Source organism: Vulpes lagopus, chromosome 13, assembly GCF_018345385.1.
Source record: "Vulpes lagopus strain Blue_001 chromosome 13, ASM1834538v1, whole genome shotgun sequence".
Taxonomy (NCBI): domain Eukaryota; kingdom Metazoa; phylum Chordata; class Mammalia; order Carnivora; family Canidae; genus Vulpes; species Vulpes lagopus.
The window spans coordinates 20,908,649-20,922,742 of NC_054836.1; the positions used below are offsets into that span (position 1 = coordinate 20,908,649).

General features: G+C 40.0%; 1 protein-coding gene across 5 annotated transcripts in view; it reads left to right on the top strand.

Annotated features, from left to right (window-relative positions):
- Positions 1-14,094, top strand: part of DYNC1I1 (dynein cytoplasmic 1 intermediate chain 1) — a 308,734-nt gene that overhangs the window by 225,084 nt on the left and 69,556 nt on the right. The window lies entirely within an intron of this gene.

Here is a 14,094-nt window from a genome sequence, read left to right on the forward strand (position 1 = left end):
AAAATCAGGCTGAGGGATCTTGTTTTTCAGGTCTGTTGTAGTCACTTTGTGAAGTATAGCAGACAATTCATTATAATTTATCACACTGATACTCTTAGATTGGATGAAACCCAAACACAACGGAGTTAGATGCATATTAAATTACCTCTTACTTAAAAAGGAGGGTGGTCTCACCAGGGCAGGATGGAGTTCATTAGCAGGCTGAGAAGTTTTTCTTAACTCTTCATCATCTGGTTTCATATTGTTCCTGTTTTCTCAGGAACATTGGACACCTTTCTTTTTCCAACTCTTGGAGTACACTGGTTACTCTCTAAATCTCAGTAGCCCCCAGTTCCAAAAATAAAATGCTTGTCATCACAAGTCTATGAGCAAAATTCAGGTTATATGAAAAACTGTTGCTATTCTTTACAGAAAGTATTTTTTAATTGTTTCAATTTTTTTGTGTGGGGGGGGGGAAGGAGAAAAAATGTTGTCTTTGTGTAATTTTATTTAAGTATGCACAAGACAATATATTTCACTCCATTATGATAATTGACTGGCATGCATATTGGGTGTACTGTAACATATGTGTTTGGGAATTACGATCACATTTCTTCCAGCTGACCAGCACTATCAGCCATATCATTCAGTGAAGGGCATGGTTCAGACAGCATTCTATTGACGGATGGCCTTTCATATGGCTCCACATTCTTTTTCCAAAACTGGAAACTTCAAACTCCATGTAAATGGCCTTTAATTTGTACATTCTGAGTCTTATGAGGTGGAGTTTTCCCCTAGGGGACAAAAAAAAGACAGAAAAATCCCTGAAGTACTATAAATTTAACCATTTGATCCCAAAGGAATTTTTATACGTAGTTTTGTTTGTCTCTTAGTTTGTTTATTATTTTGTCCTTCTTTTAAAAACCAGCTCAGGTTCAACACTGGGGAATTTGATACCTATTTATCCTCTGATCTTCCAAGTATACCTACATGTTATGTTAAGAGGGGACTTCTTTCCACTTAGAAATGAACAACTGGGACAGATTTCCACCCCTTTCCATATTCTAGTCACTCTCAGTCTTTGGGTCTCTTGTTAAACATCAAAGAAACTTCAGTAGAAAAAGTGTTGGTGTGGAAATTGGGGGCTGGGTGGACCTTGGGTTGGGTGACAATCACAAAAGTCAGTTCACCCTTGTCTCTTGCATCCATCTTTTAGCAAGCACTTAAACCCGGTTTTTTTGGTCCTTCTCAGTACTTCAAAGTAGTAGTTTATCAATAGAACCACCAAGCTAGACACAGTCCAAGAGGTCATCTGGTTCATCTCTGTGCCTTAGGCATAAGCATATCTAAGTAATTCCAGGCAGATAAAAAGAGACAAAGCCTGCTTCTGCTTTTGTACCACATTGCTTCTTGGCTACATGTAGGACCTCACTTCCCATTTTTTTCCAAGATCTATATTTACCATATAGTTTTAATATGAGAAAAGACCTATTTTTGCAAAATTCTTTGATTTTCCTGCTAAATTTAGAATGACCCAACTGATTCCATGCACCATCACAGCTGGTGAAACCACCACAGTAAATCAAAAAAACCATGTGAAAAGCATATGCATAGGTGGAACACTTTAAGTTTGTTTGTTGTTTTTTTTTAATGGCCCGCCTATAATTTCTGACCTAAGTGGCTTGGTAATAACCTAATGTGGGATATTCCATGATTCTTTGGGTGGATCCCCCAAATGGAGATTTACTTTATCAGCAGGGGGTTATTGAGTGACATTCTCAGGGAGACTGCACTTTCTTCCTCTTTCTATCTCAAGCACAGAATCCAGACCTTACAAATTCAGAAAGAAGTTGCCTACAAAGCAAGACATATCTATCATGCAATTGTTTTTAGACATCCTGCCAATAGAACAATTCTGAATCTGATTCGCCTGTTTACTATTATATTTATAAAAAAGAATACCTGATACTTGAATACTTGTTACTTTTTTATGTAACCAAGGAAGAATTCATAGACTAAGAAGCTGACCCTTCTTTTACGTGGCTGACTCTGTCAAGGTTGTGGGGGGTGGGGGAAGACCCGTATTTCTGAATGCTGTGTTTGCCCCCTTTGTAAGGACTTAGTACTTTTTCAATAAAAAATAAATTTAATTTGTGGCCACACTTCAAGTAAGATGGTTTGATGGTAAAAGTAGAGCAGTCCCGGCTCTGGATTTAGAGAAGTCGTGTGGCTGAATCCCTTAGCGTCACTTTCATGTGGTCGGGTGAGCCATTCTCAGAAACCGCAAACATTTTTGAAGATACTGAACTGGAGACATTCACAATTCTTCCCTCCCATTTTTTTGCTATTAATCCTTCATGTTTTAACAAGTACTGAAGTTAATGCTGCCTACACTTTTTCCTGTCAAATTGGAAGTCTTTTGCTTCTCTTTTGAATAAAGTAATCTGCTCCCTTTAGTTCATACCTCACATAAATCAAAGGGGTGAATGTCAACACTTGACATGACCAAATATCAACTTCCGTTTTTTTCTAATTAAGCAGGATTTAGACATTTGATGTGAAGAAGGATGGTGCTTATTAACATTGAAAGTAACCCATATATTCATCAACTCCCATTCTTTTTGTCCTTCTTGGTGAAGCAAAAGTTCACTTTCTGCTTGCACCACATCCCTAATCCAGCCTAGGCAACCTAGGTTTCCTCTTTCCTGGAAAAGACACACTAAGTGGTAGGAAAATGATTACAAGTCTGTACTGAAAAGCTCCTTTGACCTGAACATGTTTCATGAGCATTATTGCCAGGTATGATGGTGTGTCCTCACCTTGCTTTATCCGTAGTAAAGTTTTTAGAATAAGCAAATTTATAAAAATGGACTATGTGTGTGCATGTTAGTTATAACCCTTTCACCAACTGACCTCAAACTCTTGGGTTTCTTTTTTTGTCCAAATACTTGCAAGACCTAAAAAGATTTTGGCAATCATCACAAACAATAGAAGTCTGAGAAGCTGTCACAGTCTAGAGAAACCCAGGGAGACAAGATGACTCAGTGTCATTTGGTCTCCTGGATGACATACTGGAGCAGGAAAAGAACATTGGGTCAACCTAAGAAGGCTTTTGGTAATAATGTATCAATATTGGTTTATTAGTTGTGACAAACATACTACAGGAATGTAACAATAGGGAAGATGTTAACAGTAGGGAAAACGGTGAGGTGTATGGGAATGGTACTATCTTAACTACTTTTCTGCAAATCTAAAACTTACAAGAAGTTTATGAAGAAATAAAATACAAATTTGTGCTGATTTCTCTATAGAACTCTAATTAGTTCTGACAACCTAAATAGGAGTGGGAGCCACTTTTCCATTTATAAGCAAAGTTTGTAAAAAACGAACTTTCCAGGGGATCTCTGGGTGGCTCAGTGGTTTAGTGCCTGCCTTCAGCCCAGGGCATGGTCCTGGAGTCCTGGGATCAAGTCCTGCATCGGGCTCCCTGCGTGGAGCCTGCTCCTGCCTCTGCCTGTGTCTCTGCCTCTTTCTCTCTCTGTGTCTCTCATGAATAAATACATAAAATCTTTAAAAAACAAAACAAAAAAACCCGAAATTTCCTTTTACAAAGAAGGAGGAATTTCCAAGTTCTGTTGTGTAATACAGGGTGGGTCCTATCCAGTCTGACACCTGGCACAAGGAGAGTTTCCAGTGCTTTGTGTGGTTGACTTGACAGTCTGAGGCCATTACTTTCTAAGGATGGCTTTGCATTTCAAAGAATTTTTGCCAAGATTCTCTACCTTGCTGTCAGGTTGGTCTTGTTTACTAAAGCATGCAGGAACATTCTTCCTTTCTACAATAATTAATAATTCACATAATTATTTGGGAGGGGGGATAAACACTTATTTAAGCAGAATTTGTTGTATTGGATTGGCATTTTTGGTTTGGCTGCATAGTAGCAAGATGAAAACAAAACATTTCCTCCCAAAGTGGTGACAATAAATGCAGAGCTTGTCAGTAGTGACACAGTCAGTTCCCAGCTGCTCGCTGTTCAGTAGACTCCTATGGAATGATTAATTGGTCTCAATCAGTTCGCAGCAGGAAGTACCCACCTCATGGTAAATATCACCACAATTGGTGCTAATTAGCTCTGTTGTCACCTGTCACAACTGGTAGACTAAGAGCTGAGGCAGGTGATCAATCTAAACACCAGCAACAGAAGTCCCAACTGGAGAGGGGTTGGAGAGTCAATGCCAAGGCCATCATAGTGGGCAGGGAGCCCAAAAGCCTTCTCTGCCCTGTGGGGCTGAATGAAGCTCAGTGATTACCAGCACCACAATATGAAGTCAGAGGTGTGGACTCAGGAGGGGCCTTGGGTATCTCAAAGAGAAAATACACCTGGTATTCAATTGATGCAAACTTTCACGGCATATTGGCTTCTAAATCAGCCAGGCTGTAGTTCAAATCTGGGCTTTGCCACCTAATATTCAGTTGATCCAAGTCAGTGGCTTTACTTGCCCATGCCTGGGTTTCCTAATTTGGAATAATGAAGGCAAAATTACCCACTGGGACTCATATAGCAAAATATATACCACACGTTTGGCACTCAGTAGGTGCTCAAAACTTTTGGAACACCCCCCAACAAGCGAATAACCATGTAATGTGGTGTGACAATGCTAATATTCATTATCCCTTAATAATAAACGAGAAGGGGATCCCTGGGTGGCTCAGTGGTTCAGCACCTGCCTTTGGCCCAGGACGTGATCCTAGAGACCAAGGATCGAGTCCCGCATCGGGCTCCCTGCATGGAGCCTGCTTCTCCCTCTGCCTGTGTTTCTGCCTCTCTGTCTCTGTCTCTCTCTCTGTCTCTCTCTCTCTCTCTCTCTATGTCTATCATGAATAAATAAATAAAATCTTATTAAAAAATAATAAACACGAAAACTTTCAGATGTTCAGGGTCAACACAAAGAGTGTTGCTGAAGGGAAGTTGGGGACCAAACCTTTACTGCCCTTTTTATTAATCTTTTTTTAAGAGCCCAGTCATTGAGAAAGGGAGAGGAAGCAAGGGTAAATGTAAAAACTAGCAAATAAAATTGAGGGGAATTCAGCAATGGCTTGTAGCAGAAGAACATTTATGGGATCACATATGTCTCAGTTGGGCAGGTTGTGACCAGAGCATGTGACCCATAAAGGAAACATCCCAGGGATGACATACATTGATACCAAAGGAAATGGATCCCACTGTGACTTTGGGTTATATTCTACTAATTCATTGTTTTAGAATTGGGTTCTCCAGATTTCTCAATGATAATTCAGTAAGACCCTGGGTGCTTGTTAAATCCACAGATCACTGGGCCTCTTTGAAATCCTGATTCAGGAGTTCCAGGCTGGGATCAAAGAATAAAGTGTACAATAGAGTTTTTAATAAACTCTCTAAGTCCTTCTTGTATTCAGATAAGTTTGAGAAACACTGATTTAAAACTGTACTTTTCACTTGACTGCACATGGGAATTTCCTACCCCCAGAAATTCTGATTTAATTGGTATGGGGTGTCCCTTGAGCATGAGAAATTTTTTAAAGTTCCTCAGATGATCCTAAAGCACTGGCAAACTTGGAGTAACAATGATTTAGAAAACAGCCTCAGAGGTCCACACACCCATGTGGATGACACAGGTGAATGATGAACAGGTAATAATTAGATATAAAGTCACATCACATATAAGTAGGTTCCCAGCACTGATTTAAGATGTGAAATATGGTAAAAAAAAAAAAAAAAAAGAAAAGAAAAGAAAAAAAATCCCAGGGCACCTGAGTGGTTCAGTTGGTTAAGCATCTGCCTTGAGCTTGGGTCATGATCTCAAGGTCCTTGAATCGAGCCCACATTGGGCTCCCCACTCAGTGGGAAGTCTGCTTCTCTCTCTCCTCCCTGCTCATGCTCTTTCCTAATAGCTCCATTGCTGTCTCTCTCTCTCAAATAAGTAAATCTTTAAAAAAAATTTTTTAAATCCCATTTCAGAAAACTTTTGGGGAATAGTATGCAAATTATCCCATTGCCCTGGAATTTTATTGTATTCAGAAGTACTTGCACTAAAGGCATTACCAACTGTGATTTAGAACCTTAAGTCCCCAAATTTCCAGTGCTTGCCCTATGAGTGTGCATAGGAACAACAATGTGACATAAACCCAGTCTTTTGCCACAGTCATCTCTGGTGCTAATATTGCACTAGTTTTCCTCTTCCTTCTCTCCCTCTTTATCCAGTCATTAGATGTCAGGATGTGGAATTGCCACCAACAACAGGAACTCTAATCAGCCATGAGGATCTGTGAAATGGAAGAGTTAACATCCCAGACAGGAGGCAAGCATTATCAAAAATAAAGACTCCAAAGAGTTAAACCATGTAGCAAAAGGTGCAGTAATGCTTCTAAGGAGACAGTTTGTCAACCCAGATTATCAAGGTAGAGCCAAGAATTACTGTAAGAGTTATTTAGGAAGAATTTGTTGAGGGTACCTGGGTGGCTCAGTGGGTTGGGTGTCTGCCTTTTGCCTGGGTCATGATTCCAGGGTCCTGGGATCAAGCCGCATGTCCCCATGTCAGGAGTCTGCTTCTCCCTCTCCCTCTGCCCCTGCCACCTCGCTACTCTCTCTCTCTTTCTCAAATAAATAAATCTTTTTTTTTTTTTAAAGGAAAGATTTGTTGAGCAAAATGAGGAGTCATCAGGACTTTGGTCTGGAAATATTTCTTCAAATCACAAAATAGTCACTTCTAACTCTATATGGGGGCATATTGTTTATCAGTCTGTAAACTGCATTACTAACTTCAAATCTTCCAACAGCCCCAAAGAATGGAGGCAAAGAAAATGACCTGTTTGTAAGCAGGGCAAGAAGTATTATGCTTTTGTTTTGAATGGAGAATTCTGGCTTAGATACCTTCCTCCAGGTAGGATGGCTACTAGAAGGAACAAAACAGAACACAGGTCGAGGATGTGGAGAAATCAGAACCTTTGTGCATTGCTGGTAGGAATGTACAATGATGCAGCCGCTATAGAAAACAGTAGGACAGGTTTAAAAAATGAAAAGTAGAACATGATCTAGCAATTCCACTAACAAGTATATACCCAAAATAACTGAAAGCAGGATCCTAACGAAATATTTGTACCCACTCATATTCAAAGTTACATGACTCAAGAGAGCCAAAAGGTGAAAGCAACTCATACGTCCATGGACAGATGACTAGACAAACAAACTGGTATAAACACACAATGGAATATCATTCAGCCTTAAAAAGGAAGGAAATTTTGGTACCTGCTGTGACGTGGATGTAGCAGCACTTGGAGTATTATTACATGGGCATACTAACAGCTTTAGGACATTGTGCTGAGTGAGATACACCAGTCATGAAAGGGCAAATACCAGACTATTCCATTTCCATGGGGTTCCTAGAGTAGAATGGTGGTTCCCAGGGGCTGGGAGGAGGATGGGAATGGGGAACTAGTGTTTAGTGGATATGGAATTTCAGCTGGGGGAGGTGAGAATGTTCTGAGGTGGATAGTGGTGCTGGTTGCACAATAGTGTCAAAGCACTTAGTGCCGCTGAACGGGACACCTAAAAAACTATTATGTTAGTAAATTTCATGTGTATTTCACCACAGTCTTTTAAAATAAATAATCTGAAAATGGGCAAAAAAAATTAAGTCTGAGAGGATTCACACAACTGGTAGGTGTGTCAGTGTAGTAAGTCAGCTCTAGGGGCTTCACGTGTGTCCGTTTCTCCCTTTCCACCTCAGGGCTCTCAGGGAGTAGAAATTGAAGAAGTTCAGGGGGAAGTAAAGAGAATTGAATAATTTTGTTCGAAGAAAGAGTGATCACAATAGTCCAGACAGTTGTCCTGAAGATAAGAAATAAGGTTGGTGAGCTCCACTATCAGAAAGTGTCTGCTCACTAAAATTTTTTAAAATTGAGGTAAAATTCACCCTTTTAAGGGATAGAATTCAGTGTTCTTTAGTATATTCACAGAGTTGCACAACCATCACCACTATATAATTCCAGAATGTTTTTATCACCCCCAAAGTAAACCTTATGCTCATTAGTAGTCATTTCTTCATTGTTCCCCTGATCTCCACCATAAGCAACCTCGAATTTGTTCTTCTCCTATGGATTTGCCTATTCTGGACATTTCCTATAAACGGAGGCATACAATATGTGGCCTTTGTGACTTAGCATATTTTCAAGGCTCATCTATGCTATAGCATGTCTCAGTACTGTGTTTCTTTTTTATTTATGAATTTCTGTTCCATGGTATGGCTTTACCACATTTTGTTTATCTATTCCTCAGTTGGTGGATGTTTGGGTTATTTCCACTGTTTGACTCTAATGAATAACGCTGCTATGAACATTCACGTACAAGTTTCTGTGTTGTCATATGTTTTCAGTTATCTTGGGTGTATACCTCAGAGTGGAATTCCTGGATCATATGTTAACTGTGTGTTTAACTTGTTCAGGAACTGCCACACTGTTGTCTAGAGTGGCTGCCTTATGTCACTTCCCACTGGCATTGTATGAGTGTTCCCATTTCTCCATATCCTCACCAACACTTGGTATTTTACCCCCCTTTATCCACATCCCCTTTATTGAGGTATAGTTGATATGCAGACATTTTTAAATTATAGCCATACTCGTAGGTGAGAAGTGGCATCTCATTCTGGTTTGTGCACTAACTTTTGTATTCTCAGCCCAGTCCAGATCTGTCTCTCGCCACACAATAGCATCTCACTACTGAAAGGTATGAAAATTCTAAGGGATTATAAGAAAGAGGATCATCATGAGTGTTTCTAATCTTTGGGAGATCGAATTTTAGAATCAGATGCTTTAAATATTTTTAACACAAACTGAGTTAAGAGGTAGCAAGCCAGCTCATTCAGTCTTTGCTCCTGGGCACTCCTGGGCACACTTACTGATGGAGTGATAATTTTCAGGAGATGGACACTCTTAGAGTTTAGAAGAATGACTGTGCACCCTGGGATAGAGGCTTAGGTGGAAGAAAAGAGAGCTCTGAAAGAAAAAAAGACTCTTTCCTTCATCTCAATTAAAGTGAAGTGCCCGACCCATGACTCATGTCTTGGCTTTACCACCTTCACACCTTCCACATTGTCAGATGCCTGGTGCTACATGATTGCCTATAAGAGGGGTTTTCGACAGCAGTGTTCTCCAATTACATGTGTTTCCATTAACAAAAGAAATATCTTTGTGGGTTTCTTAGGTACTTGCAGAAATATATTCTAGCTCACTAGTAGCCAGAAGCATCTGATCTGTCTGCCTCACAGCCCTCTGACAGTTAAGCATTTGCTTTTAGGCAAATAAAATGTCAGCCACCATTAAAGAGCATATGGCAACAATATGGCCATTCCCTCTTGGGACCAGCCTCTCCCCAGAAGAGATGGTACTGAAATAGGAGATACTGTTAAATGCAGGACCCCTCTACCCTCCCACCCAGGCACAGTGGCTGGGGAGTGGGCAGGGTGCCACACACAAAAGGACTCGGGCAACCATATCAAATGTGAACATAAGGGGCAAGCTGCCCAGCCAGCAATGACCACAGGCTCTTTGCCCTGGGCATCTGGGTCTGTGGTTAAGGGGAAGTACCGTCCCTAAACTGGCCAGGATTAGCTCTATAAAATAGAAAACAGCTCCCACAGCCACTGAAAGAGGGATTGGGGCCGACTGCAATTGAATGCGGTGATGTGCAGTGAGTGAAAGGAGACCTTAAAAGCAGTCTCCACCCGTCTTGTTTCTGAATTCACCCTGTGAAAGGGGGAAAATAAACTACCTTTTCTTGAAATAGATGATGAGAGTGTGGAACCCTGTCTAGTGGGTCAGCTTGTGTGCAAATGGACATGTGGCCATAGGAATAAGGGGGAGGGCTGCCTTTGCAGGGACAGCCAGTAACTAAGCAGACTGCTCAAGATTAAAAAATAAACAAAGTTTCCTCAGGAGCATCCAGGCTGCTGTGTCTGGGAAGGACACCAGAAATTCTCCATAGAGGTGCCCTGATTCTCCAAACATAGTCTCAAAACCTTGCTTGTCCTGATATGATGGAACTATAATACACGAATAATCAAAAGGTAGTGTTCATCCTCTTGGAAATGGTCATTCCCCATGTAATACTGTCTGGGTTGCTGGTGTCAGAATATAGCTGGTCTGACTCACTGGCTTTACATCAAGCTTTTAATGGATGAGTTAATCATATTTCTGGGCCATATCAATGAACTCACTAACCTTGTAAGGACATTCAACTGTGGTGTCAGAAAAACTTACACTAAGATTAGACTAACCCTGTCCAGAAATTCTCATCAACTTTATCATTATTTTTCCACTCATGTAAAGTACTTGATTTGAATGTTTAAAGGCCGTACGTTATTTTTTAAATATTTTATTTATTTATTTATGAGAGACACACAGAGAGAGAGGCAGAGACATAGGCAGAGGGAGAAGTAGGCTCCCTGTAAGAAGCCTGATGCGGAACTCAATCCTGGATCCTGGGGTCATGCCCTGAGCTGAAGGCAGATACTTAACCACTGAGCCACCTAGGCATCCCAGCCTTATGTTATTTCTCAAAATAAATCTAATGCTCTTATATTTCAAGGAATAAAATAAAATAAGTAAAAAGTTAAAACTCCCAGAAATATATTTAGAAATATATATTCTTGGCAATCCCTGGGTTGCTCAGTGGTTTGGCGCCTGCCTTTGGCCCAGGGCGTGATCCTGGAGTCCTGGGATCGAGTCCCACGTCAGGCTCCCTGCATGGAGCCTGCTTCTCCCTCTGCCTGTGTCTCTGCCTCTCTCTCTCTATGTCTATCACGAATAAATAAATAAATAAATAAATAAATAAATAAATAAATAAATATTTTTTTTTAAAAAAAGAAATATATATTCTTATAAAGCTAAGAAAAACGAGGTAGGGAAGCTTCTTGGTTCTGAGTAACTTTGCTTGTCTCAATTGTATTAGTCATATAATTTAATAATGTTGCATTACAACCCTAAATAAGTGAATTAGCTTCAGAATTTTATTTTTTTATTTTATTTGTTTATTAATGAGAGACACAGGGAGAGAGAGGCAGAGACACAGGCAGAGGGAGAAGCAGGCTCCACGCAGGGAGCCCGCAGCGGGACTCGATCCCGGGACTCCAGGATCACGTCCTGGGCCAAAGGCAGATGTTGAGCCACCCAGGGGCTCAGCTTCAGAATTTTAAATGCCTAGAAAAGTGATGAAATTTTTTAAACTACCATTATTAATAATGTTTTTCATAGATTATATCTTCAGAAAATGTACTGTGCAAATGAGAACAACAAAAAAAAACCTCACATATTTTAGTAGTGTCAATCAATTTTGGGGGAATGCTATTTTACTCTTTACCAAATCGATGCAACTGACAGGGTGATATCATCCTTTGCTGCTTATGCTGACAGTCAATAAATTCCACGACAATTGGCAACAACAACTAGATCAGTAGCTATATGAACAGCAGATCTCAGGGGTTTTCTAAGACTACTTCTAGGAGTTGATGCAGACTTTCCAAAGTAGAAGAAGAGTTTTCTCTCTAATTGAGGGACTGTTCCCATATGACTGAAGGAACCTAAACATTTGGATGAAAAATAAAAAATTCAGTCAATCATCCAAATGTTTGCCACCATTACATGAAACATCAGGATACTTAAAAACATCTCGAGAGATGACTAAAATTTTAGACTTTACATCTAGATAATTGAGATCATACTGCCTTAGTGTTTCCATATGAATGATAGTATGTCAAATGAGGCACACCCTGGAGAACTGTTTTGAACTTTTATATTCTATGCCACATAGAATACATGTTATAATTAATGTATGCAGTTTAAAATATAAACGAAATTGATAATCACATAACTACTCTTCCATTTCTAATCTTTCAAATATAAAATAAAAACAAGTGTGTCTGTTCTTTCTCCTCATGTTTTGGTTTGCAGCAAAACAAAGTCAACTTTGGTGGTAGAATTCTGGGGCTCTAAGGTACTGTGACTCTGTCTTAGCATGAATTTGACTTTTTATCAAATGCAAATCGAATTCGGAATTCAAGAGTGGGGGCATTTGTCACATTTAAACGTTTTTTTGAAATGGTGTCATTAGTACTCAGTGGGTGCTCTGTGTTTGATGAATAATGAACAGTAATGAATGAAAATATCAGAATTAGACAGTGTTCTCACTTTGTGGAGTTGGATTCTAGGTGATCAACAACTATATGTTTAAGTTTTGTAGGAGTACCTCCACTGTTTATTTTTCTCTAGTTTGTCTCTTAACAACTGTGCAAGGTTTGGAGTGGTATTTGCTGGGATTTGCTGAAACACAGAAGCAATCAAGTGGTTGAATTCTGGATTTTTCAAGTTTAATGACATTCCTTTATCTATATTGATTGGAGCTTTGGTAAATTCAATTGTTGATACCACCTGGATAATTTTAAGTCTTTCTGAAGCTTTAAAGAAAATGTTTCCAACATAGCTCAAGCAACATAAGAATTTCATCAGTTGAAAACTAAGAATCGCTTCTGTGGGATGTGTAAAACAAGAAGCTGACCAGCATTATTTTCTTTTTCTTTAATTCAGTATCATTATTGAGAGTTATTCTTGAACTTTATGAAAACCAGATTGGGGCACAAGCATGTTCTCCATCTAATCGTGTTCAAGGAATTGGAACTGAAAATCATTCAAACTAGGAAAACATGACATTGAAAAATAGTCTGCATTCTTTCTTCTACCTCAACATATCTGAGGCTCTTTCCGACAAGGAAGACTTAGGCTGATAGTAAATCTGATCTTTTTTAGGCATGGACATTTAGCTTCCCAGTCAGGAAGAGATCATAATTTTTTTTTCAATCACTTTTTTTACTTTGCTGGCCTATCAGTTACAACCTTTGATCCTCTGACGTTTCTCCTCAGAAAGCTGTGATTTCTCACTACCGCCCACAGAAAAAATTCAAACAGTACCTGCCAGTCAAGGCCCTCTTTTGTCTGACCCAGGTGACCTCTGTAGCCACAATCCCTGCTACCTGCCTCTTCCATGCAAGCTGCTTTCCAACCAAACCAGACTGCCAGTTTGGGCTGCTCACCAGCCTCCAGTCTTTCTTCCTATTATCCCATCTCTCAGGAATGTCTCTTTCTTTTCCTCTCCATTTGCTGAGTGTTCCACATGTACTTAAAGGAATGAAACACTGCCATTCATGAGGTCTTTCTAACCATCCCCTCTTTCTACTTTCCTCTTTTCTCCCCTTCCCTAGCTAAAACTAATCTTTCCCACCACCTCCATCACACACACAAAGACACACATGCACGCACACATGCTACTATGCTTTAGTCATGGCATGCATCACATTCAAGGCTGCTCTTTGTGCGTGCACGTCGTGCCCTGCACAAAGATGTCAAACCCAAGGAACAAGTGAAGACAAAGATCCACCTTCCTTTCCACTCGCCAAGGCATGCACCTCCCCACAGGACTGTGTCTGTGCAGAGAGGTGTCTTTTTCTTTTTCATAAGAAGTCTTGGACTAGCAGCATATGCAGCTCTGTTCATCAGCATGCATGCTTTTTTGTTTCCCTTATCAGGGCCCGAGTTTATTAAGGGCAGTGACTACCTTTGTGTTCCCGTAATGCCTGGTACAATGCCTTTCTTACATGTAAGGTCATTCATTGAATTTAAGTGAAAGGATGACATGTATTTATTGAAAACAATTGCTTACATATAAACATGGAGGCACTATGGGAATCAAAATGGACTTTTTTGAAAATGTGGAATGGCCAACTTATCCGATTTTAACTGTATCATGGTTCTAAGTAATTTCCTATAAAATGTAGTGCCCAGTAGTCTTTTGTGGAATTTCAGAAACCACATTCATGATGCTATGACAGGCCTGGTAGAGCTGGACTGAAATCTACCACTGACTGTTTGTTAAAATAGGCAAAGAATAACATTAAGGATTGTCTGAAGTGGGCAGGATCAAGGTCAGGAGAATGCCCATGGGAGGTGGGGGAATTTGAAAAGGAACCAGTTGGATCAGTCTGAGGTCAGTATACTTCCTAGAAGTCTACATTAAGTTGAAAACAAAAAACC